At 43.6% G+C, this 27347-nt stretch overlaps 1 protein-coding gene across 7 annotated transcripts in view; it reads left to right on the top strand.

The window, feature by feature from the left end:
• The window catches only part of LPP (LIM domain containing preferred translocation partner in lipoma), a 454652-nt gene that overhangs the window by 193403 nt on the left and 233902 nt on the right, over positions 1-27347 (top strand). The gene's annotated exons all lie outside the window — the stretch shown is intronic.

The following is a 27347-nucleotide window of genomic DNA, read 5'->3' as shown; positions in this document are numbered from 1 at the left end:
TTTGCATGGGTGAGTATTGGCGAGGCCACCGGGCCAAAAGCCAAAGAGAGAGAGGTCTGCTCAGTTCACTGCAGCAGGTCTAAGCTTGGGTCAGAGCCACAGGAGTATAGATCAACTTCTCAGCTCCAGAGGTGAAATCCTGACCCCCTATTGAAATTAGTGGGAGTCTTGCCTCTTCTTTCTCCTGGTCTCTGCTGGCACCGTGGGTGTAGTGGCTATAACTGAAGTCTGTTCTCAGATCTAGCCAAATGGTGAGTGCTGACTGAAGAGCATTACAATAGCCTCTGTGACTATTCGGAGGGTGCTGAATTTTTTTTTCGAGAGAAGGAAAGAGTTGGAGAGGTGACTAGAAGGGGTGTAACTAAGTGTAACAAGGTCAGATTAAGAAAGGAAGAAGCAGACTGATTATCCGGAAGGGTTCCCTAGCAGGGAGAACCATCACACAGCAGAGTAGGATTGATTAAAGGAGTTGCTCTATATCCTAGTAAAGAGGAGAGGACAGACATTGATAAAAGTACAGGTAGGAACTGAAGAGAAACAGTCAGCTGGAAGAGTCCCATTCAGTTACATCACATGAGGGCTAAATATTGACAGATTTGATAAGTGCTTATATACAAAGACAAGAAGTCTACATGCTAAGATGGGTGAACCTGTGTGCCTGGTATTAAATGAGGATATTGATATAAGAAGCATCATAGAAACTTGGTGGAATGATGAGAATCAATGGGGAAATGTAATACCAGGGCACAAAATATATAGGAATGAGAGTAGGCTGCACTGGTAGGGGAGCGGCACCATATTGAAAGAAAGCACAGAATCAAATATAGTCAAAATCTTAAATAAATCAATCTACCATACAATCTCTGTGGACAGAAATTCCATACTTGAGCAATAAGAGTATAGCAGTAGGAATATTCTACCGACCACCTAATCAGGATGGTGACAGTGATTGTGAAATGCTCAGAGAAATTAGGCTACAGCTTCAGAAAACGCAATAATGGGGATATCAACCATCCCCCTGTTGCTGGGAACATGTCAGGATGGGGTGCAGAGATATGAGCAGCTACTCCTGGAACCCACGAAGGGAGAATCCATTCCTGATTTAGTCTAAGTGGAGCTCTGGGTCTGGTTCAGGAGGTGAATATAGGTGAACTGCTTGCAAATAGTGACCATAATGTAATTAAGTTTAACATCCTTATAGGGGGGATAATACCGAAGAAACCCACCATAGTAGCATTTAACTTCAAAAAGGGGAACTACACAAAAATGAGAAGGATATTTAAACAGAATGTAAGAATGAAATGCCTCCAAACTGCATGGAAACTTCTTTAAAACACCAAAATAGAGGCACAAACTATGTGTGTGCCCCAAATAAAAACAATAAAAAAGTAAGAGGACCAAAAAACTGCTAACCTGGGTGGACCACAGGGAGGAACGGTGGTTAAAGACAAAAAGATATCTTTTGAAAACTGGAATTCAAATCCTACTGACCAAAATAGTAAGGAACATAAACTCTAGCAAGTCATGTATAAAGGTATAATCAGGCAGGTCAAAAAAAGAATTTGAAGAGCAGTTAGCAAAAGACCTAGAAACAAACGGCAATTTTTTAAAGTGAATTAGAAGCAGGAAATCTTTCAAACCATCAGAGGTGCTAAAGGGGCATGCAAGGAAGTCAAGGCCATTGCGGAGAAGCGACATTAATTCTTTACATTGATCAACACTGCAGAAGATGTGAAGGAAGTTCCCACACCTGAACCATTCCTTTTAGGTGACAAATCTGAGGAACTATCCTAGATTTAGATGTCGTTAGAGGAGGTTTTGGAACAAATCGATAAGTTAATTGAGTAATAAGTCACCAGGAGCAGATGGGATTCACTAAGAGTTCTGAAGGAACTCAAATATGAAATTGGAGAACTACTAACTGTGGTGTGTAACTAAGATCCCTTGAAACTGCGCAGTAGACTATCGAGGGCCACGCATGTGCACAGCCACAGGGGTCTGGATTGGAGAGGCACCTCTCCCCTTGCCCCAGCCCCGGAGCTGCCATGGCCGAGGAGAGGCACCTCTCCCCCAGCCCCTGTACTGCCACAGCAGTGAGAGGGTCCCCTCCCCCAGCCCTGGGTTGCTGCAGGGCTGGATGGAGTCCTCTCTCCCTGCTGTAACCCTGGGGCAGCCTGTACCCCAAGCCCCTCATCCCCGGCCCCATCCCAGAGCTCACACCCCCAGCCCTGAGCCCCATCCTGCACCCTGAACCTTGCATCTCAGACCCCTTACACCCCAACCCTCTGCCCCAGTCCTGAATCCCTTCCTGCACTCCAAACCCCTATCTCTGGCCCCACCCCAGAGCCCACACCGCCAGCCCAAGCCCTCACCCACCCCGTACCACAGCCCTCTGCCCCAGCCATGAGCCTACTTCCACACTCCGAACCCCTCAGCCCCAGCCCTGCCACACATCACCTCCATATTGGTGCACATAACAAAATTCATGCCACACATGGACATAAAAAATTAGAGGGAACATTAGTGTGTAACCTATTGCTTCAATCAACCTCTGTATCAGATGACTGGCAGACAGTTAATGTGATGCTGATTTGTTTTTTTAAAGGCTCCAGAGGCGATCCTAGCAAGTACAGGCCAGTAAGCCCAATTTCAGAGCCAGGCCAATTGGCTGAAACTATAATAAAGAACTGAATTATCAGGCACGTGGATGTATGTGATTTGTTGGAGAAGAGTCAACATGGTTTTTATAAAGGGAAATCATGCCTCACCAATCTACTAGGGGTCAACAAAGATGTGGACCAGAGGATTCAGTGGGTATAGCGTCCTTGGACTTTCAGAAGGACTTTGACAAGGTAACTTACCAAATATCAGAGGGGTAGCCATGTTAGTCTGGATCTGTAAAAAGCGACAGAGTCCTGTGGTACCTTATAGACTAACAGACATATTGGAGCATAAGCTTTCTTGGATGCATCTGATGAAGTGGGTATTCACCCACAAAAGCTTATGCTCCAGTTCGTCTGTTAATCTATAAGGTGCCACAGGACTCTTTACCTCACCAAAGGCTCTTATGCAAAGTAAGCTGCCATGGGGTAAGAGGAAAGGTCCTCTCATGGATTGGTAACTGTTAAAAGATAGGAAACAAAGGGTAGCAGTGGGGGGAGGGATAGCTCAGTGGTTTGAGCATTGGCCTGCTAAACCCAGGATTGTGAGCTCAATCCTTGAGGGGGCCATTTAGGGATCTAGGGTAAAAATCTGTCAGGCGATTGGTCCTGCTTTGAGCAGGGGGTTGGACTAGATACCTCCTGAGTTCCCTTCCAACCCTGATATTCTCTGAAAGGTCAGTTTTCACAGCATAGAGAAGTGCGTAGCCAGGTCTCCCAAGGGTCTTTACTGGGACCAGTGCAGTTCAACATATTCATAAATGATCTGGAAAGAGGGGTAAACAGCAAAGTTTGCAGATGATACACAATTACTCAGGACAGTTAAGTCCAAAGCTGACTACAAAGAGAACTCACAAAACTGGGTGACTGGGCAAGAAAATGGCAGATGAAATTCAGTGTTGATAAATGCAAAGTAATACACATTGGAAAACATAATCCCACCTACACATATAAAATGATAGAATCTGAATTAGCTGTTACCACTCAAGAAAGAGCTCTTAGTCATTCTGGATAGTTCTCTGAAAACATCCACTCAATGTGCAGCAGCAGTCAAAAAAGCAAACAGTGTTAGGAAACCATTAGGAAAAGGATAGATAATAAGAGAAATTATCATAATGCCACTATATAAATCCATAGTATAACCACACTTTGAATATTGCATGCAGGTCTGGCTGCCCTATCTCAAAAAAGAATTGGAAAAATTACAGAGAAAAGCAACTAAAATGATAAGGGATGTGGAACTGCTTCCATATGAGGAGGGATTAATAAGACTGAGACTGTTCATTTTGAAAAAGACCCCACTAAGGGGATATGATAGAGGTCTATAACATCATGAGTGATGTGGAGAAAGTGAATAAGGAAGTGTTATTTACCCCTTCACATAACTTAAGAACCAGGGATCACCCAATAGAATTAATAGGCAGCAGGTGTAAAACAAAAAGAAGGATATCTTCACACAACACACAGTCAAACTGTGGAACTCCTTGCCAGAGGATGTTGTGAAGACCAAAAGCATAACTGGGTTTAAAAAAGAACTAGATAAGTTCATGGAGGATCGGTCCATCAATGGCTGTTCTACAAAATGGTCAGGGACACACCCCTTGCTCTGGGTGTCTGTAAATGTCTGACTGCCAGATACTGGGACTGGAATACAGGGGATGGATCACTCAATAATTACCCTGTTCTGTCCTTTCGCTCTGAAGCACCTGGCACTGGCCACTGTAGGGAGACAGGATCCTGGGCTAGATGGACCATTGGTCTGACCCAGTCTGGCCATTCTTATGCTTTTATTTATTGTGGCTTTGGTGCTTAGCCTTTGCAGGATTGTCAGTCCCCTAGGTGTCAGTGACAAGCTTCACTGACTGCTCAAGGAAATACGCTGGCCCAAAGTAGTTGTATTTGCAAACTTTTTTTATCTGTGGGGGAGAGAGAAAAGAGGTAGTAATAGTTCCTAAACCAGTTGCCTTGGAGGAGAAGAAAAGGAGCATTTCTCAAAAAAGACCCGTTAACACTGCTCTGGTTGACAAGTAATGAAACGTGGGAGATAAAAGTCCTTTCTTTCCCATTCCCAGTGCTGTGATTTAAAATGTTTGACAACACACTTCAGAAGACGGAGAAGTAAAAGCCCCCAGTTGTCCCACAAGAATCTGCAAAGGCCACATCTGAGTGAAGGGGCCGCAGTGTGTTAATGCAGTCCATCATTTTGTAAGGAGCTCAGCGTTCGTGTAAGAGCCATGTCAGTTTGTTGTCTGCACGCTGTCTTTGCTGATCACGGTAGTCGGGTCATAAGAGAAAGAGAAGTAATAGTGCGTCTCTTAGCAACCAACCCCAGGAGAAAGAGAAAATTACTCAAACTGACTATCCAACCTGGGAAGTAGAAAGATGAAATGTTCTGAAAGTCTGCTGGCAAGTGCTCAGGGACATAATTCTTTTATCTGTTAGTTCCAGTGATATCAGGTACTTTTTTACCTTCTTCCTGGTAAACTTATTTTTTTTAATTAGCATCAGAAAAATGGCAAAAACCCCTCTGAAACCCAGAAAACAGATTTGAAAGAAAAATAAAAGTTAATAAAAGTTTCACATGATGTTTAATGGTGCCCAGTGGGGGAGGGGGAGCTGAACAGCTCAGGGGAATAGTAAAGGCTCTATAAATAGACATAAAGGAGATATATAAAGGCTTCTGGTTCTAGGTCACTGGTCTGAATCTGTCCCATGCCAGTACAAGTCAAGAGTTGTTGTTCTAGCTAATGCTGCTTGGTGGTATGTGTGAAATCAGGTTGGCTGGTCTCCAGTCCAGGCAACAGGTGTTCACGTCGTTAGTCACCCCTCTTATTCCGCACTGATTTGGCACTCTTGTTCACAGCTCAGCAAAGAGCATAAAGATTGAGTCATGGAGGTCACACTGCCCTCTCGTCCTTAGTCCCCTTCCAAGTCAGAAGGGAAGGTCCCTTGCCAGGGCCGTGTACTGTACCTGTTCTATGAACAATTCTGCTGGGCTGTCTGTCTGGCACATCAGCTCTGAATACATTGAAGCAGAAGAAAAGAAAGAAAAGCCTCTTTTGAAACATAGGCCCTAATTTTTGGTGCCTTCATTTTTCGGTGCCCAACCTTAGACACATAGGGTCTGATTTCCAGAGGTGCTGAGCAGCCTTTCTCCAATTGACTTTGGTACTTGAGAAAAGCAGTTCCTGGGCACTGGAGATTAGAGACTCGAAAATTTGGCACAAAATTTCTAAGGATGCCTGGAATGACCCTAGATAAAGGTAAAGCCTGAAATTAAGACTCCTGGGGTTGACATATGGGGGATCTAAGCTTCTGGGGGGAAAATGAGGCTTGGTTGTTAGCACAGACATGGAAAACACAAACTTTAGTGGACAGTTTTATTGGATGGGTACTTTGGCTTATATGATGGCTGGTCAATGGACAAGAATGAAGCTATTAATATGGGTGAATGCGTAGGGTGATGTGACCATCTCATTTAGCATTTTAGTACACGTCATAGCCATGTTATCCCCAGCCACCCGATGCAGTTGGCTTTAATGAAGCTGTTTTGGCTTTATACTGGTTGTAACTGAGATCAGAATCTGAATCCAATGTACATATAATATTTTTTAATTCAATCTGCAGGTAACTAGAGTAGGCGACAGGAGCCTGGAATGATGATTATAATAATAAAATGGGGGATTTATGTGTCGCTCACAGTAAGATAATAAGATCTTTTATGTGTGTGTGGCATGCTTAAAAGGAGGGTTCCCGAAATGCTTTACCGACACGTTGTGACTCTCTCTGCCTGCCACTGGAATACGGCCCCCTCTGCAATACAAAATGGTAAACAGTAGGGGCAATTTTTAGGATAAAATGCTTGGCTTGGATAAGTGAGAACATAAATCATCACCCTGAAGTCAATGAGATGACTCCAGATTTACAGTGCTGTAGCTGAAATCAGAACGTTGCTCTTGGAGGCTGTCGATCTGATTGTCTGTTCCTCTGGTGGAAAGCATGGAAACAGTCATGTAGAACAAGATTCCATACTGTGTGGATGGAGCAAACTGCTGAAGTGCCCCAGCCAGCTATTAATATCTGTGCGCTCACTAGGAGAGAGCTGCTAACGTTTTCTAAGACTCGACTTCTTATCTTGGAAATAATCAGTGAAAAAATACCACCTTGCAGCTGTCCAGAATTAATAGTTTAGGACTGGTGTCTGCTACTATCAGGGCTGAAGATACAATGTTAACCGGTATCCCTTCCCAACAAAAGCATCTTTCACTGGTTCATTGTCACCTTGTAGCAAAGAAGAAGAAGAAAGACACCTCTTAAAGTTTAGTAATTGAAGAGTTTCTTTGCTATTTTTGGGCGTGCCAGTAAGTGATGTTTCCTGGAAATTTTCACCCAAATCTATAAATACTGCCCCTGGGGCTTACAGCGGTGACTCAGTTTGGGAAGTCAAACCCCATTCACTTCCTCAGTGTTGCCAAGAAGGCGACATGTGTGGAATGCAGAACTTCTGCAAAATGGTTAATTCTGTGTTGGTTTTAAAAACTGCAATAAAATGAAGCTTCTTCTCGAAAAGCTCAGCTGCTGTTGCTCAAGTATACCTTCCTGTCATGTTGTTCTATGAATGTGCTGAGTATATACAGAGCTGAAGTGCAGTTCTGCTCTGAAAAAGTGACTGTAATGGGGCATCATGGTGTTCAATGGTTATTTTCTCTCAGTGACTCCGTGTCTAATGTCTCTGATTTTCTAACCAGCAGCCTTGAAAACTTAACTTGGTCTTGGAGATCTCTCCTCCTTGCACACAGTCACCTGTGATGATGGTTCTGCAGGCCACATTCTGCTCTTGGTTACACTGTTGCACCGGTCTCCTTTCAGCTGTCCCCTGTGCAACCCTGTTGCCTTAACACAGGTGTAAGCATTAAGGGATTTATCAAACACTTCCACTGATGGTGCCTGAGAAGGAAACAAGCTCATTTTCTTATCTGTGTTGGCTCTGCTGAGCTAAAAGAAGAAAAAATGGCACTAAAAACTTAGTTTGGGTGCAGATTCATTGCATAGAAAATAAGAAAACAAATGTGATATTGTGGGTTAGTATAGTGCAGCGCCAATGAAGTTCTACAGCGTGGCTTGCAGGGCCTCCCTCAACTTTAGCACAGATCAGAGACCCCCAGGTGCTACAGGGAACAGCATACAGTGCTACATTTTGAATAGGTCCCTGTCTTCTACTCACTTTGAGAAGAGGCTATTACCCCCTCCCACACACACACACCATCCCTGGTGCATTAGCATCATAATTAAATCCATAGATTCCATTATCGTTATTGTTTCAGTGGTGTTAACCATTCTCCGCTAGGCACTGGCTGCCACAGAGCTACTATGGAGAATGGTAACCGGGCAGTCGGGTGGACGTGACTCTTCACCTTTTTTTAGAGGATAGAGAATAAACCCGGCTGCATAAATAGACTCAAGAGGTGAGCAGCACCACTCTGGAAGAACAGGGGGTTCTAAGAAGTGGAGTCTCAGTTGGTGCCTAATTTCTCAAGGTTTCATTCCTCTATGGGGAACAAGAGCCTTTGAAGACATTTGGAGAAATGACTGGTGTCGCTGGATATGAAACCTCTTAAATTGCCCCCTGCAAATAAACTGTTCTTGTTGGCCAGACTGAAAATATTAAAATACAACTTAGTCATCAGCCTGATGCAAAGGTCCATGATGCATTGTCACAAGCTTGCTCTTTTCACCATGGCCACTGAGACTTCCCTAAAAATTGCAGTGGCAAACACATTTCAGATCTCATCATAGTGCACAGTTTGAATATTACTAATTCAGAATAAAGTATTCATCTGAGACTCCTGCTCTAAGTCGAGGTTTCGTAGTACTCTCAACTGTGATTCCTCAAATAGGTCGTCTATTAACCTATTGTTTTCTGGTGTGCTCATAAATGCACTCCCATTTAGCGCTGTCTCCTTTGTCTGTGTCCAAGGGTGCCCTTGAAAATTAGCCTTTTTGCCTCAATGGGAATTTCTTCTTCTTGAAATACTTTACAAGCCTGTTACATTCCATTTATTTGCTTAATCTGTGACCAACCTTGCTAGTCTCAGAGATCAGCACCTGATTGGTTTATTTGACTTTCTCAAGAGAGATGGAGTGGCAAATGCCTCATATAAGCTCACTATCTAGTACAGTAAGCGCCTCTGGAGTTGGGATGGAAGATTCCGTTTTAAAACCCTATTTTATGAGACGCAGACTCACATTTTATGGGAGAGGCCCGGTAGTTAAACTTTCAAATGCTCTGAATTCCATCTGTGAAAGTGGAGGCAGAGGTCAAGCCTTTTGAAAAATCAGGGCCTAAATGTCAACTTTCTTGTGTTTGAAAGTGCAGTTTCATGCTTACTGTGTGTTAATGAGTCTATATCAGCTGTGCCAAGTTCACAAGTTAAAAACAATAACAAAATATATCCAGCTGCCAGCCCCAAAATATCAGCCTGCACTGTGAGAGACAGGCTGGGCTCCTTCTTTCTCACACATCAGCACCAGATAAAGGTTCTGCAGGCTACATCTCACACTCAGTGGCACCTGTGCAAACCCATTGCCTTCAAATTAGCCCCCCAGCCCCCATGACACTTGTTCAAGGGATTTGCATAGGTGCAACTGACTGGAACCTGAAAATAATTCACAGGTGGAATTCACAGCATTTTAACTAGCTGGCTGCAAATAGTTCCATTGGTGTTATACAAAGCAGAATAGAATCCAGCTCACTGTCTTATCTAGGCTGGCGCCGCAGAGTAAAAATCAGTAAAAAGAAAATACTTTTGTTAACTCAAGCCAGCTGCTGTGGGTATGATTTGGAATACACAGGGCAGGGCACGCAGATCGGTTGAGTATGAAGGTGAAACTTTTATGTTGTTGCATTCCAGAGTACTTTTTTAAAGTTTAGTGTGGCTTCAAACAGTTTTTGTATTCTTGTCAGATTTGGAAGTTTTGGTCCCCCAAAGATCTAATTATTTCACATCCCATGCATAAGCCATAGCCTTGTCTTCACTAGGGGGAATACAAGTGTGTTCCTAACTTGAGTTGGCTAACGTGAAGTGAAATGCTAGTGAGGACAAGGCAGTTTGTAGTTCCCACATTAGTTAGCAGGTCATGGTAAACCCTGGGATGCCCTTTGACTGGACCAGCTAATTGATGTGAATACTACAAACTGCTTTGTATTCATTAAGATTTTATTTCATCCTAGCTAACTTGAGTTAGGAACACACCCTTTTCTTTTCCTGGTGAAGATGAGCTCTGAAGTCTCGTCTAGATAGGCTAGGAAGTATGGTGTTAGAATGTTAGCTAATACAAATCTGTAGGTGGAGAGACCCTGGGCTTTAACTAGCTGGCAAACATACACTGAGCTGTGTACACAAGAGGTTTAGAATGTTAATTAGAACATGTTTGGTAACACTTTCTAAAAACCCAGCTTTCAGCTGTTTCTCATCGGCTTGACATTGTTCTTCATTGGAGAGAAAGGTGGGTGAGGTAATATATTTTATTGAGGACAACTTCTGTTGGTGAGAGAGACATGCTTTTGAGCTTATTCAGAGCTTTTCTTCAGGTTGGGAAAGGTACTCGGTGTCACAGCTAAATACAAGGTCAAACAGATAGTTATGTGCAAAGTACTTATGCTAGGCTATCTGTTCGGTTTTGTATTTAGTGGTGATGCTCTGAGTACTTTTCCCAGACCCGAGGAAAACTCTATGTAAGCTCAAAAGCTCGTCTCTCTCACCAACGGAAGTTTGTCCAGTAAAAGATACTCCCTCACCCACCTTGTCTCTCTCATGTCCTGGGACTGACACAGATAAGCAATTGTTCTTCATTGGCAACTATATCCGATAAGCCGAGTGCCACTTCTCTGATTGCATTGACACGTTGTCTGTTACATAGAATGTGCCGTTTATCTCTCCATGAAACTGCAAGGAGACACCGTTGGTGGCATCAACCAATCATTGTCATGGTGGTACTTGCCATCCAAGCTGTAATTCATAACATTTTTAACAGTCCTTCTGCTGTAGGGGAGAGGAAGGAAAAAGAGAAAATTTAAAGAAGGGAACCATCTCATTTGTGAGTCTCCCACTCCCACCCCTGCTTTTGGAGGCAATCAAGCTGATGAAAACCATCATATTACCCAAGCTTGAGTGGTTCTGAGAACATTTAAAACAAGGATGACTAGAAATGACCTTTCTGTCATGGAGCGAAATTTGAGTGTATTCCCCCTTTGGCATTTCTAATGATAGACTTTCCATCTGGTCTTCTTTTAAAAGCTAAGATACTGCTTGTGTTTTTTCATGTTAAAATTTTACATACTGTAAAATTAAGTCTCCTGATTTTTGCACTTAAGGGAGAAGCAGTTGAAAGAACTATTTTTATTTTAGCAACACAATTCGCTGTCTGTAAGGGCTGATTCCCTTAGGCCCAAGTAACTAAAGTGGCCTCTAATTTTGGGTGCCCCAATTTTGGGGTGCTGAGCTATGGACGCCTACCACCTTTGTGGAGAATTTCCAAAGTTCTGACTGCCCCTGAAGTCAATGGCACCTGGGATGTTCCACTCTAGAGGGCATGATCAAGGCTTGTATTAATTATCATCTGATAGGGGCTTTTGATAATGCATGGCCAATCCTGTAAATATTTGAAATGATTTAATGCTGGGAACTGCACTGGACACTGATGTGAGGCAATGCAGAATCAAACCCCTGGAATCTACCAGGAGGCAGTGGAGGTCATAATAAATAAATGCTTTGCAAGTTAAGAAAATCAAGAAACCCCTCTTATGTACCATACATAGCACTTGGGACCTGGTTCAGCAAAGCATTTAAAGTCCATGCTTACATGCATCCCTACTGAGCAAAGCATTTAAGTATGTGCTTAACTTTAAATACGTTATGTCTCATTGACTTCCATGGGACTTAAGCGCATGCATAAATCAAAGTGTGTGTGTAAGTCCTTTGATATATTGCTGAGTATAGGTACAGCATTTCTTGGTGTCATGCTTTAGAAATCTCCAAAATGCGAGATTTGTATCCCTCGGTGCCTGGTAAAGCATTTATTGTCATCATTCTGCCTTTTCTTTTTCTCTGTTTGACTCGGTCCTACAAAAACCTATATGGACAGGGAGGACATAGCTTCTGTGATCATGACTTAGTGCCCCCTTTATTGCCAATTAAATGTCCATTCATCAAATATTATTCTTGCGGGAACACTAGAAAGAGAGGCTGTTAGTGAGCCAGTGTTTCTGTGAATAACGGTATGTGCAGAGGGGACCCACATTTATTTCTATTCGGACATCGACAGACACAGCACAACGATTGTTCTGCTGGGCTCATGGCACAAAGTTATTCTGCTGAGTGCAATGACATTTCTACTGCAGTTTAATGACCCAAATCATTAAAACAGTGCAGGAGGGAGAGAATATAATGTGGAACCTTGCAGAAGGGAATAACTGTCACACATCGGAGCTTTCCTCTTTGTAAAGCTGCTTTTCCGCTTTGGCACATCTTACGGCAAGGAAATCTGATTGTGGAAAAGCGAGTTTGATCTGGTTAGTAGTAGAGTTGAGTACCTGAAAGCCAAATATTTTTGTTCGTGGGGCAGTTTGAGTCCTCGCATCTACCATATCTTAAGGAAGGTTTGTTAGGATGCACCTCCCAAAATGGGAAGATCATTGGCTGGCTAGTCCTTTAAGGGGAGTCAGGCTCAGCCTGGCTTGTGGCCTAGCAGGTAACCCCCAGATGATCCTGATCTGGACTCAGTTATAGTTAGTGATCCCAGGGAGGCCTGCGTAGAGAGGGAAGAGAACTAAGTGAAGGGGGAGACCCAGGAGAAGGGAGCAAGGTGAGTTCCCCTTCTCTGCAAAGTGCCTGGGGAAAGCAAGCTGGAGAGAACCTACATGAGAGGTAAGGAGCAGAGGGGTCCGTGGGAGGAACTGCCATGCTCTGCAGCAAGGGGAATCAGTGGGGGAAACCTGCTGGGAAGAAGCCCTGGGAAGCAGCCCCCATGAGTAGGAACAAAAAATAGGGAACGGCCATGTAGTCTGTGAGAGGCAGAAAGAGCTGTTTGGATATAAGTGTGGGTTCTTTAGTTGGATTTTATCAGCCCAGAATGGAAATGGAAAGAGATGACCTGACTGCAGAAGATGTGGCCAGAGACAGGCCAACGCAGGGCCAAAGAAGTGGTCAGCAGGGGGCACTGGAGATGAAGACCCTTGCAGCGCCACCCTCTGATGCCAGGGTATGCTGCAGCAGTGAGTGGCATGGAATATAGTCATTTTAAAAAGGATTTCCAGTGGCTTGTTTTGCTAGTCACAGAATCACAGAGATTGGGATAGTCCATCCATCTCACTGACCATTCAGGATTCTTTCCAATGAGCCCTTTCTTCTAGACTAGTGTTAAGTACCCCCGCCTGATGGGCCTTCTGTCACCTTGGGAGATGTCTCCATAATCTAATACAACTCACTGTGGAGACATTTTCATCTGCATTTCCCCTTTCTTAATTAACCCAATTATTCCTGGGGTTTGTCTCCTTCTAGCCTCCTAAATAATTCCCCGCTTGGCATTTGCAGCCCCAGTTGTAGATTAGCAGTTCCCATGCTCTCCCTAATGGTTGCTGGCCCGTGCTGTATGTATTTAGCTCTTCTAACTTTCCCCCGTAAATCAGTCCCTCCTGCTCCCTTCCTATTCTTCTTCTTCTCTAAGCTCTTTCTAACTTGCTGATGCATTGCTGAAACCGAGGTGGTCAGAACAGATGGCGATATTTGAGATGCAGTTTCACCAAAACTGTACACAGAGAGGGAACTGTTCCACCAGGTATAAGGTGAGACTAGCAAACACCCAGCCAAATTCATCCCTAGTGTAATTCAGTTAATGGAATTGATTACGCCTGGGATGAATTTAGGCCAGATTCTTCATTCATCCTGGACTAGTCACGCTGTAAGAATAGTAGGGATGTGGCGGGGGTAGGTGGCAAGGAGTAAAGGCGGCTTTAAGCATTCCTACGTTCTGGGGCTAACCTCTGACATAAGCTAGTGGAGCCTTGGGGCTGTCTGACCTTCTGTTAGACTGCAGTGGCTCCTAAGGGCCTGTTCTGCAGTTGAGAATAGCTAGTACGCAGGAGCACTCCCATCACACCCATTTGCCTGCCCGCATGCCCTGCGCCAGGGTCTGTGAGGGAAGGCAGCATTGAGCCTTCTTCAGGCTCTGTGCATGGCACGTTATAGTCCATGTGCTTGGAGGTGTTCCACAGGGGTTTGCTCCTCCAGCTTGTAGCCCTTTTATGTTGCCTGAGTGGGGAGCAAGATCCAGCCCAATGTTTGCCTCATCTTAAGGTGGGCCAGTGAAGAAGTGCAAAAATATTTTAGTTGACTTCTCTCTGCCATGCACAAATGGCGGCGTGGGTAGGAACTGCAGCAGGCATATCCAAATAGAGCTGTTTTAGGCAAACATTTGCAAGTAAAAATAAAATAAAATTGGACCAGTGTAAGGAACTTTGCCAGGAATCCTTCCTAAGCTGCAGAGTAGATAATTGAAGGGAAACTTTTTATAAAGGCTAAATGGCGTATGGGCATGAAAAATTCAGCAGGGAATTTAAGCCATTTCTAAACCGCATGAAACATTAAACATTTCAGTCAAGAATAGCTTGGAAATGGTGTGCATCCTCCTAGACTTTAAACGGTTGTCTAATTTTTCTCTTGTTAAATGTTAAATATACAGCATTAAAGGTAAAAATATATATATTTTTTTCTTTCTGATCATTAATCCTAGACCACTGCTTTGAAAGATCGACCAGTCTCCTCACTGCACCGCTTTGCATCCATCTTTCTCAGATGATTTTAGCAGCCAGTGACTCAAGAATCACTGGAGTAGAGATTAATACTTTAATTATACCATGAGAACTGGGATTCCAAGTTCTGAGATTGTATAAAGCATTGGTTTCTAGTCTGAACAGATCTCGAAATACCCCTTAAAATCCATTTGATTTCAAGATGTTCATCTTGTCAAGCAAGATTTTAGTTACAAGGATGTGATTTGATATCATGTGACCTGCCAAGGGTAGAGACTAAATCTTTATATCACTTGAAAGCTGAGAATCCTGTTTTTCAAATTGTTTTGAGCATCCATTTCTAGGCCCGATAAATCACGAGATACTGGGTTTTAAAGCTGTGTCAAACCTAAATTGGCCTGTCAGTGTAAAAGTGCTTCTTTTGCACTTGGTCCAAGACTGAGTGAACACTGGCAAATTCAAGATTCGTGTCTCAAGTACATTCTTGATTCCCCACTGTAACGATGCAGGCAAGGTTACAGTAATACATGATGTTTCTTCTTTAATCTAAGTGGCAATGATGGTCCTCACCAGGGCATATCTGTTGTAGGGAAGTGGTAAACATGATTGTTTTAAACCAGCTAGGGAACAGCTTTGCCTCCTGAGGACCCTCGTGGCGCCCTAAAATGGTCACCTTGTGACTACCTGATGTAGCAACGTGCTATGCACATTGATGATGATGCATTGGTATTGGAGATGGGTGAAGCTTGGGGGATTGTTTTTGCAAAACTCTTTACCGTTGGGTTTGGTTTAGTGAAACCAAGACCTGGAGTTGTATGGGGATAAGTCCCATTCTCGCCAAGCCTCTACTATTTGGGGAGATTTGGATAGCTCTCGTTTTAGCACATGTCCAAAATACATGATACAGCCTCAGTATATAACAACATCATTAATCATCAAAGCAATATCATGAGGAAAGTTTCAACATCCTCTCTGCCCTCTGCCTCACCCTTTCTGGCTGCTGGTAGAATAAGAATTGGGTTTTTTCCTTCTCCCCTCAACCTCTTCTGGCTGATGAGAGGAAATGGTGGTCCCCTTCCAACTGCCCCTTCTTATAGCATCCTGAACAAAAGGAAATTTGGAAGGAGGGGAAATGGACCTCTCTTTTTCCCATCCTGTCAGGTATGTTTCTTTGGTGACCACTCACCACCTTGACAGTTATGGACTAATTTGCACATGCTGCCTCAGATAGCCATCAGAAGCTCTAGGAGAATGTGACTAGAGGTAATTTAAAATATGTTTTCAACAAAATAGGGCTTTTCATCCAAAACCAAAATTTACCTGAAAATGCTCATTTTGTTTGAATTTTCTCATCAGAAAAACAGAATCCAAAAATGGTATTTTGTTTTAAAAGTTGTTTTTGATGAAACCAGGCATTTTCACCAAAAACTGACATAACAAAATCATACATTTTCTGCAACAACAACAAAAAAAGGCATTTTTAGACCAGCTCCCAATGTGACATATTTAGTATAATGGTCACCATTAAAGTCATGGCAGCGCTACCTGGACAAATGCTAGATTCTAATTCTCTGACTCGTGACAGACTTACTGCCTGCCTAGTGCCATTGTCTTTAGTAGAACTACTTGGTCAAGTAAATGCTCCCAAAACTTCATAATGCAGACTCAAGTAATTAACATTGCCATGATATCCCTGTGCTTAGTATAGGGAATACAGGGTGAAATCCACTGCTGGGCAGAGGGCCAGCATGGGTACCACATAGGTACCATATAAGTCCCACTTATGCCCTCAAAATAAGCCTTATTCTGGGCCTCTTCCTGCGTGAACTTTGCTCTGTATTTCATTAACATCGCAGGTCTGATTCTCATGGACACTAAGTTGCTTTTACATCACTCTGTCTAACATGCTCACTTTAAGGCTCCTTACACGGCCAGGGTGATGTAAAGTGTCCTTGTATAAATGAGATTCAGTCTCTAATTCACTGAAACTCCCTGTGCCTCTCTGGCATCCAGCTAATATTCAGAGATTCCCCAGCATTCTGGACAGTGTCTTGTTTTTCTGTTTGTAGTTCTCCAAGCCCAGACTGGCAGAGGAGGAGGTGAACACCCCTTCTGGGTGATGTGTCCCATTGCAGTTGAGTTATGTAGCAAATACAGATGCTTTTTTGGAAAGTTCAGACTGAGGGTTATGAATGAAATTCGTCCCTGTGCAGAGAAGACCTTTGTAGGTTTTTGTCCCACTTCAGTACTACATAGACCTTGTGCAGCATCTCTGCACAATTGCGTGGACTGGACCTCATCTGAAGACACCTACATTTTGTATTTGACCTAATAACAAATATCTTTATTCAATCCGCATTTGCTTAGAATGTACATGCTGTTTCTAGTAAGCGTAATCTGCTTGGAATTTGTGTCTACGCATAAAACAACACCACACAAGCCATAAGTGCAGAGTAAATTATCTACTTTGAAAGATGAAAAAATACAAAAAGATTTCTATTTATCCAACATTTGGGTTTTTCATCTGAAAACGTCCTCTGGGATTAAGGAGGTAATTTGATTTATTATTAGACTATCACACAGACAAATAATCAAAAGCAAGTTCTTTTATATTCACAAGAAAATCTAGTTAATTTTTCCATTCCCTAGTAGCATCTACCAGCAAAATGAAGAATTGAATGCTAATTGCAATAGAAGGAAGGAAGCTGTCACTGTTTCTGCAGCTGAAAATAGTAAACTGTGTGTGTCTGATAAAGACACATGTTCTTCTATAATCTTTTAATGTGACTGTTTATAGATATTACATGGAATGCTTCTTGGGGAAAGGAACTAAACAAGCTAATTTGAAACTCAGTCTCCCACCTCTTTGATTGGTTGAGCTGTAAAACCTATTTGCCTGTTGTTGTGTTTCCAATTTGGTGGCTTTGTTCTAATGTATCAAACTACTAGCAGAAGATTATGCGAGGAAAGTATTTTGCAAAGGTTGACTCTTCACGCAAGGAACATTTTAAGCAACAATGATATATTTAGTTGATGAGGATTGATCTAAGCCCATCAAGACCCATTTGATTTACCATAACAAGGCAGATTGGAATTGAACTTGGTAATGGGAGGAAAAAATGCAAATAAGAGTTTGAACTTATAATGCCATCTTAAAAATGGTTAGCTGCCGCATCTAACTCTTCAGGAAGTCTCTTGACAATAAAAACAACTCTAGAAGCCTGCTGTTATCTTTGCATGATGTATGGAATGTTTTGTGCTTCATCGCTGAGCAGAAAGAGGCTGCCTGGCTTTGGGGTGCATGTTAACAGGGTGGAATTTCATTGGCACAAAAACCCCCTACCCTAGGGCCAGAAAGTTGACTCACTCCATCTTAATGGCCAAGAAACAGATTGTGACTTGGCTTTTTTTTTTTTAATGCCAGGTGATAAATGGATTTTATACGCTTAGCAGTCACTAAAGGTTTAATCCAGTGGCATAACTCGTTTTCCTAACTCTGTCACAACAGCCTTCTCTAATAAATGAATGCATGTCAACTCTTGTCAAGAGCACTTAGCAGTGAACAATGAATTTTAACACCACAAGCCAATAAGCAAATAGATTACCTATTTCGGTTTTGTCTGAGCAAAACAGTGCTCTGTGGTTGTGTTGCTTCCTGGACCTCTCATTCTATTCAGGAGAGAAGATTATGCCTGTGAATGCAATGTACATTTTCTTTTCAAAGTCAGTAATTTACTTTTGTGATGAGATTCTCCTGCCTACCACCCCGAATGGTTTATGCAGAAAATTTTCCGTCTTGGCGACCTGTTTGTGTTGGTCTTTAACATTTGACAATTACTGGTATCCTTGTTTGCATTGCAGGACCACTCAGAGGCTCCCTCATTGTGCTGGGCACTGTTCAGGCCCCGCGTAAGGGAGAGTCATTGTCTCGAAGAGTTTACCCATGTAAATAGACAGGACAGCCAGGTGGGAGGGAGGAAGGAAGGGTGTCCCCGTTTTACAGGTGGAGAACTAAAGCACAAAGAGGTTAAATACCTTGTCCAAGGTCACAAAGGAAGTCTCTGAGAGAACCAGCGAATAAGTCTAGAGCTTGAGTTAACCTCAAGACCATCGATCCTTCCTCCGTGTATTTTAAGATGGATTGATTTAACATTTTACAAGGTGAAAGCATATTTCTTGTATTATCTCTCCTTCAGCTATATTAAATTGCAGGTCAGGAAACTAATGTGATAAAGCTGACCTATAATAATAATGGTGACAGCACTTTTCTCTTTCTTACGGGAGTATAAATTTGCTGTAACTTCACCAAAGTCAGCTGAGTTGCCACAGTGTCAGACTGGTTGTGAGAGGAGAATTTACATAGGCGCTTCACCTGTGGATCACCAGACCCTTGGCCCAGGTGAATAAACGTAGTCATTTCTGTTGTAGAGAGTATAAATGACACACACATAGGTCATGGGTCTTGTTCAAAGTCATACAGAAAAGCAGTTTTGAATCAGAAATATTATCTACAGTCCATGCTCCGCTGAGTACAGATACCTTCTTGTACTGTATTGCAATGATCTGCTTTAAGTCAATGTCTGGGAGAAATTCTGTGGCCTCTGTGCATGGGGGTAGAGCTTAGATGGTTAGGGCAGCCTTAGGAATATGTGAATCTGTGGATCCCCCTGTTCATCCTCTTCCTTCATGGACCATGAGGAGCACAGGAACGCTGGCGTTGACTTCAGTGTGCTCATAACACTTGCAGTTCTGCCTTAAGACAATAACTATAATCAAATCTCATGCTTCAGGGCTTCAGCTGCTCACTTTCAGGGGGCAGGAAGGATCTTTTCCCCCAATGCACATTTAGCCAAAGATATTTTCTGGCTTTCTTTTTCCCCCTCCTTCCTCTGAAGCATTAGTGACTGGTGTACAAGAGGCTCAGACTAGATGATCTCAAGGTCCTTTTTAGCCTTAAATTCTATGAAACTATAATGGCATCTACTGTCAGTGTAAGTCAGAGATGCTGGTGATGTGACAGGTGGTCTGTCTCTTTTAAGGACTTGAGGCTAGCCAGCCCCAGACATTAACCAGGTGCAGCTGAAGAGGCCTGGTGTTCCCCATATAGCTAAGCACCCATTAAGGATTAGAGAGCTCAGAGGGGAGGAAGGAGAATGCCCTTAGAAGGGCCCAGAGAGGAGACTATGGGGCTGAAGGGCTGCTGGGGACAGAGGCCGGGATGCTGAGGGTCTCCTGGAGAAGCCTGACCAGACTTGGAGCCCTTGTTTTGTGGGCTTTAAGCTGTGGGAGCTCTGAACGAAGGCCCAGGGTGAGGGCCTTATGGACTGTTTGGGGGATTGAAACCTCATTAAAGGGGATATTAGTTTAGCTTTGTTTTGGCTTCTCTTGGCCCAGATCTGATAATGGGGACGTACTGATGCCCAATCGGGGAATTAAGGTTGGGCACACCCGCAGCACTGCCCTGGGCCGCAGTGGGGCATGTGGGGATGGCACAGCCGTTTGACAGGTAGTGATTTTACTTCACATTTGGTGTAGGACGTCTTCGAAGTGCTCTACAAACACGAGCTAATTCACGATGGGATCTCATGAAACAGCCAGGGATTTCAAGAGAGAGTTTGTCCGTATGGGACTTCCAGCTCAGCGAGGCTTGGAGAGTCAGCTGAGTTTCTTCATGCTTTGGGGAACCGAGCCTTTGGTGCTTAACTGTATGTTAACTGCTGCCTTTCCAGGAGTGTGGAGGAGAATCGTGGAGGTCTAACATAAGCCTGGGAGCCTGAGGTTTCCTGCATCAGCAATCACAGGTGGAAAAGAGATTTGATGGTGGTGATTTTAAGTAATATTTTAAGTGAGATGGCACCCCGTCGGGGAACCCGTCACAGGAGCATCCTGTCTTGTTAAGTGAGAGGCAAATCATGCCTCTTGCTTTGTTCTGATTAAAGGTAAAATCTAGGAAAGGTGGACTGGAGGCGGAACAGCTGTGCCTGAGAAAGGTTTTGCAACTGGAGGCTGGATTCTGACCTCAGTTACACCAGAGTAAATCTGGAGTGATTTCAGAGGAGCTACTCCAGGATTACACTAATGTACCAGATCAGAATCCCACCTAAGGGTTCAGAGGGATGCTAACTATAGGTGTGTGGGCTAACTATGGGGGTGGGGGGTAGAAGGAGAATTGTTTTTCTGGTAGCTGGGTCAGCAGTGGTGGTAATGAAGTTTCAAAAATGGAGGGCTAAACTGATATGGAACATGGTGCCTCTATACATTGGTTTTCCATCCGGTAAACAAAAATACCAGGTGATCGTTGACGTGCGTTTTTTATTTGAATAGAATATTTTAACCTGCACTCGCGATTCATAGTCTTGAACTGTAGGGGACTAATGTTCCCGTTCTCCAGCTGGGGGAAACTAATTCACCATCTTGTGTTGTAAACACTCACTCATTTTAACTGATTACACCTCCAATGTTCTTCAAACCACTAAAATTACTAATTGCTATTCCATACACATCAGAGAGTGAATCCTGAATAATTAACCCCAAATAAAATTAGATGAATTGGCCCTTTTAATTAGAGTCCCTGCTGCTGTTTGTTCTGAGCTTCCTTTTCTTACTGTTAAGAGACTTTTAGATTAATTAAAGCTACTTAAGTCTTAAACAGCCAGTGACCTTTTACTACAATGTAAATCCATAAAAACAATATTTCAGCTAACAGGGGATGCAGTAAATTTTTAGTGCAACTATCTGACAGAGTCAATGTTCCTTTTTTAAATGCTGAGAGTGAAATTAGCCAGTTGTTTTTAGCTGCTTATTAATACAGTAGCTGATTAGCAAATGTTGTTAACATGGGAAGATTAACAGCTGGGAAAGAGCATGACAGTCTAAAGAGTGACTCTGGTAGGCATGCTGGTTAAACGTAGTAATCACAGGCTGAATTAGCATGTTTAGGTAGATCATGCAAATAATACGCAGTCATGTGACTGTTCTGAATGTATAAATGCGGGCTCAAATGACTGTTCGTCAATTTCTTTCTGCAGTGCTCCAGGAGAAAAAATGCTATTTTGATTTCTTAAACACTTCCCTGGTCAAATAACATACATTAAAAAACAGCAGCAGCAACAAAAATTCTGTAGATAAATGTTTTGTCATAAGGCGTGACCTCCCTGCAGCGCACCCTACTGTGTGAATGTGGCACTATTTGTGCTCCCCGTCTCAGGTTCCTTTCTGAGGTGGGAAAGTGTCATGCATCTCCATGCCCCCATCTGTGCTGGAAAAGTAGCTCTGACCAAATCCCAAACAAACTTAATCCCTTCCAGGTTAGCAAGAGTCCAAACTACAGAGTCCTAACAACAAAGATTCTTCTGCCCCGCAGGGATTCTCTTCAGCCCATCCTCTGAGCCCTGTTCCCAGGCCCTATCCAGGCTACATTTGAGAGCTTCTCTCTGAGCCATTGTAGAGCTCTCAGCCCCCAAGCAGGTTCCCTGGGAGTGCCCCACTTCTTGCAAATTCTGGCTCAGTGCCTTCCACCGGAGCCTTCCACTCCCTGTGGTTCCAACTGCAGGCTGGTCTCTGTCCTTCTGTAAGGCCCAAGGTCCATTAAGTTATCACCTAACCATCTTAGCCCTGGGAAGCAGTTAATTAATTGTGGCACAGGTGTGGCTGGCACATCTTCCCTTCAAAGGGCCAGTGATCCTATGACTTGTTTATACTGGAAACTTGATGGCTCATAGGATTGAAGATAGGATACAGAGTCACAGCGGAAGGTCACTGATTCAAGTCCAGAACAATGCATATATAAAAACACTGCAGTGTCACTACTGTAAGCTGTAGGGTTTGTCGTTAATAATACTGTAGTACATTGCAGTAGTACAGAGCTTTGGGACTGTTACTGTAGAATAATTGTGTGTGTGTGTGTGTGTGTGTGTGAGAGAGAGAGAGAGAGAGGTTAGTAGTGGTCAAGAGTAAGTACTCGGAAGGTTCTCTGGCTGATATGAAATGAATTAGAGGTGTCAGGGCTAGTGAGTAAGTGAGCACGTTCCTGTTATGTTCGTGGTATACACAGAGGGAAGTTAGATAATAACATACAATACTCTTGCTGAAAGGTTGCAAAGTAACACAGATTTATTTTTTAGAATTCAGAACAATAGTACACAAGAACCCTAAATCAGAGAGAGACAAAACAGACTGCTCCCTAAAACAAAGAGGCACAATTTTCCCCACCTTGCTTTAATCTGGCTGTTTCCAGACTGACTCTAATTGCTTGCTTCCCCACGGAGTCCCTTAGCCTGCAGATAGGACCAGGAACACACTCTCTCTCTCTCTCTGATAGCTTGCAATTTCCAGTACAGTTTTCAATATGCCACAATTATAAAAACCACCATAACAAACTGCCACTAACTGGCCCTTTGTTTGACCTTTTTGGCAGAGGACTTGGCACTGGAGCCAGCATTATCCCCTCATTCTCATCCTTAGATATCATCCGTTCAGAGCTGAAGCACACGGGGAGGGGGCGGGAGGAGCCAGTAGGGAGCAATCTTGTTCTGCCATTGCCCTTGCTCTTTCTGTTCTGAGAATAAACAGAAGAGTTTTTTTCTCTAGATATTTCTAACCAGCACTGAACCGACTTCAGAATTAGAAGTACTCGTGATAGTAGGAGAGTAATGAAAAACATCTAATCCTGTAGCTTTCCAATGACAGTCAGTGATCTGAGCACACAAGCATGAATCTTGTTTTGCTGGTTGATTTATTTCATTAAGTTATTGCTTGTTCCAGAAAAGATGTTTTGTTTTGATTTTTCAAACAATCTGTTCTGGCCAGGCAAGCGGACCTCTACATGTGTCTGGAAATTACCAACCTACGATTCCTTCCGAGGTCTAGAATCTTCCAGTAACAGTTTGTGTTAGTCAGTGGAGGCCGTTTGTTTTGATGCACTTCAGTTCCCGATTGGCAAACAGATTCCCCTTGAAAACACTGGAGCAGATTTTGTAGGCCCGATCCTGCAAATGCTCATAGCCAAACACAATGTTTACAGCCATCAGCACCCACTAGGATTCACTGTTTGCAGGGATGGGCTGTGAGTGAGAGAGGTGTCTGGTATGCTAACTGGGCACCCACTTGGAGGTCTTTGCGTACCCCGTGGCAAAAATCCAAATGTTCCCAGGAAGTTTAAGGCCCCCTTTCTCATTTAAGTGTGTATTCTTAGGATTTGTGTTTGGCAAGGACGCTAATGAAATGTCGAAACTTACTGGAAAAGAAAAAAAGCCTATTTTGCTGAAACATACAGAATTACTTCCATGGCAATTAGTAGGCTTGACAGCAGAGCTGACTCCAGTGCTTTTGCCGCCCCAAGTGGCGAAAAAAGGAGGAGGAAAAAAAAGCCACGATCAGCAATTCGGTGGCAGCTCTAATGCTTCCGCTTTGTAATTTGGCGGCAGGTCCTTCCCTCCAAGAGGGACTGAGGGACCCACCGCTGAAGAACTGGACGTGCCGCCCCTCTCAGTTGGCCGCCCAAGCACCTGCTTGCTGCGCTGGTGCCTGGAGCCGGCCCTGCTTGGCAGAATTTGATTTAAATGTTATCAAATTTCAACGGAGATCAATGTTTGCTTTTTAAGCAATTTTATCTTCAATTTTTATCTATTTTTTCAGTGCAATGAAATTATGCGGTGTGAAGAGATTAACATCACATGTCAAAATATACAAAGTAAATCTTCTTAAATCAAATTCTCTTAAAGTTCTCCAGCAGTGTTTTTCTTACTTTGCCTCTCTGTAAATGTCGATGAAGGTGGATGGAAACCCTTTTTTGTTGGTTTGCGTGTGTACACCGAAATCAATGTTTACCAACATTTACTGATGCAAACCTAATCCTTCCGAGCCTAGCAATAAGTGTAAGGCTTTGTGGCTGGCTGTCAGGGATCTGAAATGAAGCCAGGAGTTGTATATAAAAAAGCCTTTTGTCATCATGATGAAGGGTGATTCAGGTACTGAGGGTAGGCTTGTGGGTAAAGCACTGGATGGAGTTTTCCTGGCTCTGCCATAGATTTCCAGTGTAATACTGAGCCAGTCACTTAGCTCTTTTCTGCTCCAGTTATCCCCTCTGTGCAGACATAGCAACGTTTCAAGCACCAGGGCTCTTTGCCAGGGTAGTCCATTGAAATATCATAGGATCGGGCCTGCCTGGCAACTGCTGCTGAGAGCTCCTTCAGGAGTGTGGGGGACAAGAAAGAGAGGAGCTTGGTGGAAGTTGAAAGAGGGGGGTATAAACATACACGGTGCGTGTCTGCATATTACACAGAGGGAGATACGTAGGCATGATTTCAGTGCACTTTGCTTTGTCACGTCTGGAAATAAAATGGAGATGATGCTTTGGTGTAACAGAGTGCCATAAGGTGACTCGCACCGTTATCAGCAGGTGGAACCCAGCCACGAGAAGCTGATAGTGCAGTTCCTTAACTCCAAGGGAGAAACGGCAGGTGAGAGTGGCTGTCTGGGGAAAAGGTCTCGGGCTTGGAAGAAACAGGTTCTGCAGGCAGATCAGCCGAGTTTGGGAAGAGGCTTGGGCTGGAATTCATTATAAACTAAACTGCAGGCGGTGAGTTTGTAGAGAATCAGTGACTGAGCTAGAAGTGGGAGCTAAGAGGCATATGGCATAGTCTAAAGCCAAAGAAGAGCAATTCTATGAGTGGTGTGACAGAAGAGAGGCCGAGAAAGGGGTGCACTCCACTCCTATGTCTGAGTTACATGGGAGAGCAAGGAAAAGATTTCTGCAAAACTCTCGGGAATCGTAAGAGATTTCTCATAGAAAAGTGTTGACGGAAACTGTGTCGACACTGGGAGAAAGAGACGGCATTGCTATCAACCAGGAGTGCTGGGCTCATTACAGAAATCCCTCGGTGACTTTCTCTGGTCCTTGCATCAAGTAGAAAATCAGACTGTGAGTGGTCATAATGGACCTTTCTGGGCTTAAAATCTGTGGGGCAGATCCTCAGCCAGTATAAACTGTCATAGCTCCATTGTCAATTTATGCCAGCTAAGGATATGCTGCAATGAATCTATGTAGCAAGCTGCAAGTGCCACCAGACCAGAATGGACACTGGTGTTAAATGAACATGGGATCAAACCCCTGACACAGGCTGTGGTGTTGTCCCGGGGTGGATTGTGCCCCTTCTGACACAAGATCCAAGGCAGTCTGGGCCTATATTCTGCTTCTTTGCAAACTTCGGCCATGGCAGGGTGAGTCCTTGCCTGGTGCACACCAGGGTGTGCCATGTTGGTGGAGCAGAAGCTATGCATGGGGCAGCAGATGGGTTAAGCACTGAGAGATATCCTGTGGGCTGAACTAGAATAAGTATCAAGCCCTTGGTATGTCTAATCCTTATTTGTGGGGCCACAAGGTTACGTACAAAGAAGGTGTAAAAGTGTCCAGGAAGAGGGAAATTCTCCTTCTGAATATAGTCATAATTATTTATTTGTGTTACTGTATTGCCTAGGACTGCTTATCCTGGACCAGGGCCCTGTTGTGCTTGGAGCTGTACAAACATAGAACAAGATTTAGAGCTGTACTGTTCATAGTTATGTAATACAGGAAAGTGAAGACTCAGGAAGAGTCAAGGTCCACCATTGCCCAAACCCGCAGGAAGGTATTGGGGACAATCCTTTACTTGTCCAGCACCTAGGACAGGGAGGAACAGATCCTTGGTTCAGTTACGTAGGTGTTTCAGTGATACAGGTAATAGGTATATCCAGCTACTGCTAACAGAAGATCAATGCAACATGATTCCCTCCCCCCACCGATCCCTGACGCCATGAAATTATTCCTGAGATCAATACAAAGGGGACACATGATGCAGTTTTAAAACAACACACTTAACAGTGATACAAAGATATGATTTTACGTAATACATAAATAACCTGTGGAACACACTGCTTCATGATACTGAACAGTCTAAGATTTAGGATTAGACATTTCTATGCACAATAAAAACATTCCCAGCTCTGTTGTTTTAGAATAGCAATTTGTAACGGATACAACCCCTCGTGCTTCAAGGCGTAAGCTTCAAGTTTCTTCCTAACCCCACTGACTGCATGGGGTTAGGAAGAAACTACCGTCAGGGAAGCGCTCACCCATAATTGTGCGCTAGGAGTTTTTGCTCTTTTCTCCAAAGCAGCTGTCACTGGCCCCTCTCTGAGACAGGATACCAGACTGCATGAGACATCTGGTCAGCTCTGTAGGTTCTATTAGAGTCAGTAACAACGGAACCTGACCCAAAGCTTCCCAGGACTCCCCACCCACACCACCTTGCATTGCTTATGTAGCCTGAATCCTGCTCACTACACCTCCTATTGACGATTTGCCCACTGCCTCCCCCGCATTAGACACATTAGCGTGTGCATTGCTGATGTTCAAAAGTGAAGGCAAATTGAGGTGAAAGTGGGGGAGAGGCGTTCTGATTGTAGCCAGCTAATGTCACCCCCATTTCTCTGGCTAAGGAGCCCCTCCGAGTACTTTGTGAGAAGTGCTTTCAACCCGGCCTCCTGGCAACTTGGAGTTAGCACCCAGAGGTCTCACCTGGAAGATAAACAACTGAGCTGCTGGTCAAGGCGTCAGGACATGGGACGGTTGTTACCGAGGGAGCCTGTGTTTACTAAAACAGTGTCTGCAAGTGACTAAACTCAGCAGCAGCCCCTGGATCAACACTGGCATTATTTGTTTAAAATACTAATATTTTTGTTTTAACCCACACATACACATGCCCACAGGAGAGCCAGCAGTGAGCCTTTCTGTACAACGCTGCCAGCACAGAGCCTTATCCCAAAACAGCCAGAATTACAGTAAACTTTCTCCCAGGAAACTGAATTCGGTGCTGGAGTTAAACTAACCTCTATTTCCC

This window comes from Chelonoidis abingdonii, chromosome 8, assembly GCF_003597395.2.
Source record: "Chelonoidis abingdonii isolate Lonesome George chromosome 8, CheloAbing_2.0, whole genome shotgun sequence".
Classification (NCBI taxonomy): Eukaryota; Metazoa; Chordata; order Testudines; family Testudinidae; genus Chelonoidis; species Chelonoidis abingdonii.
Note: the sequence above shows the minus strand (reverse complement) of the source record. Positions and strands in the feature narration are given on the sequence as shown.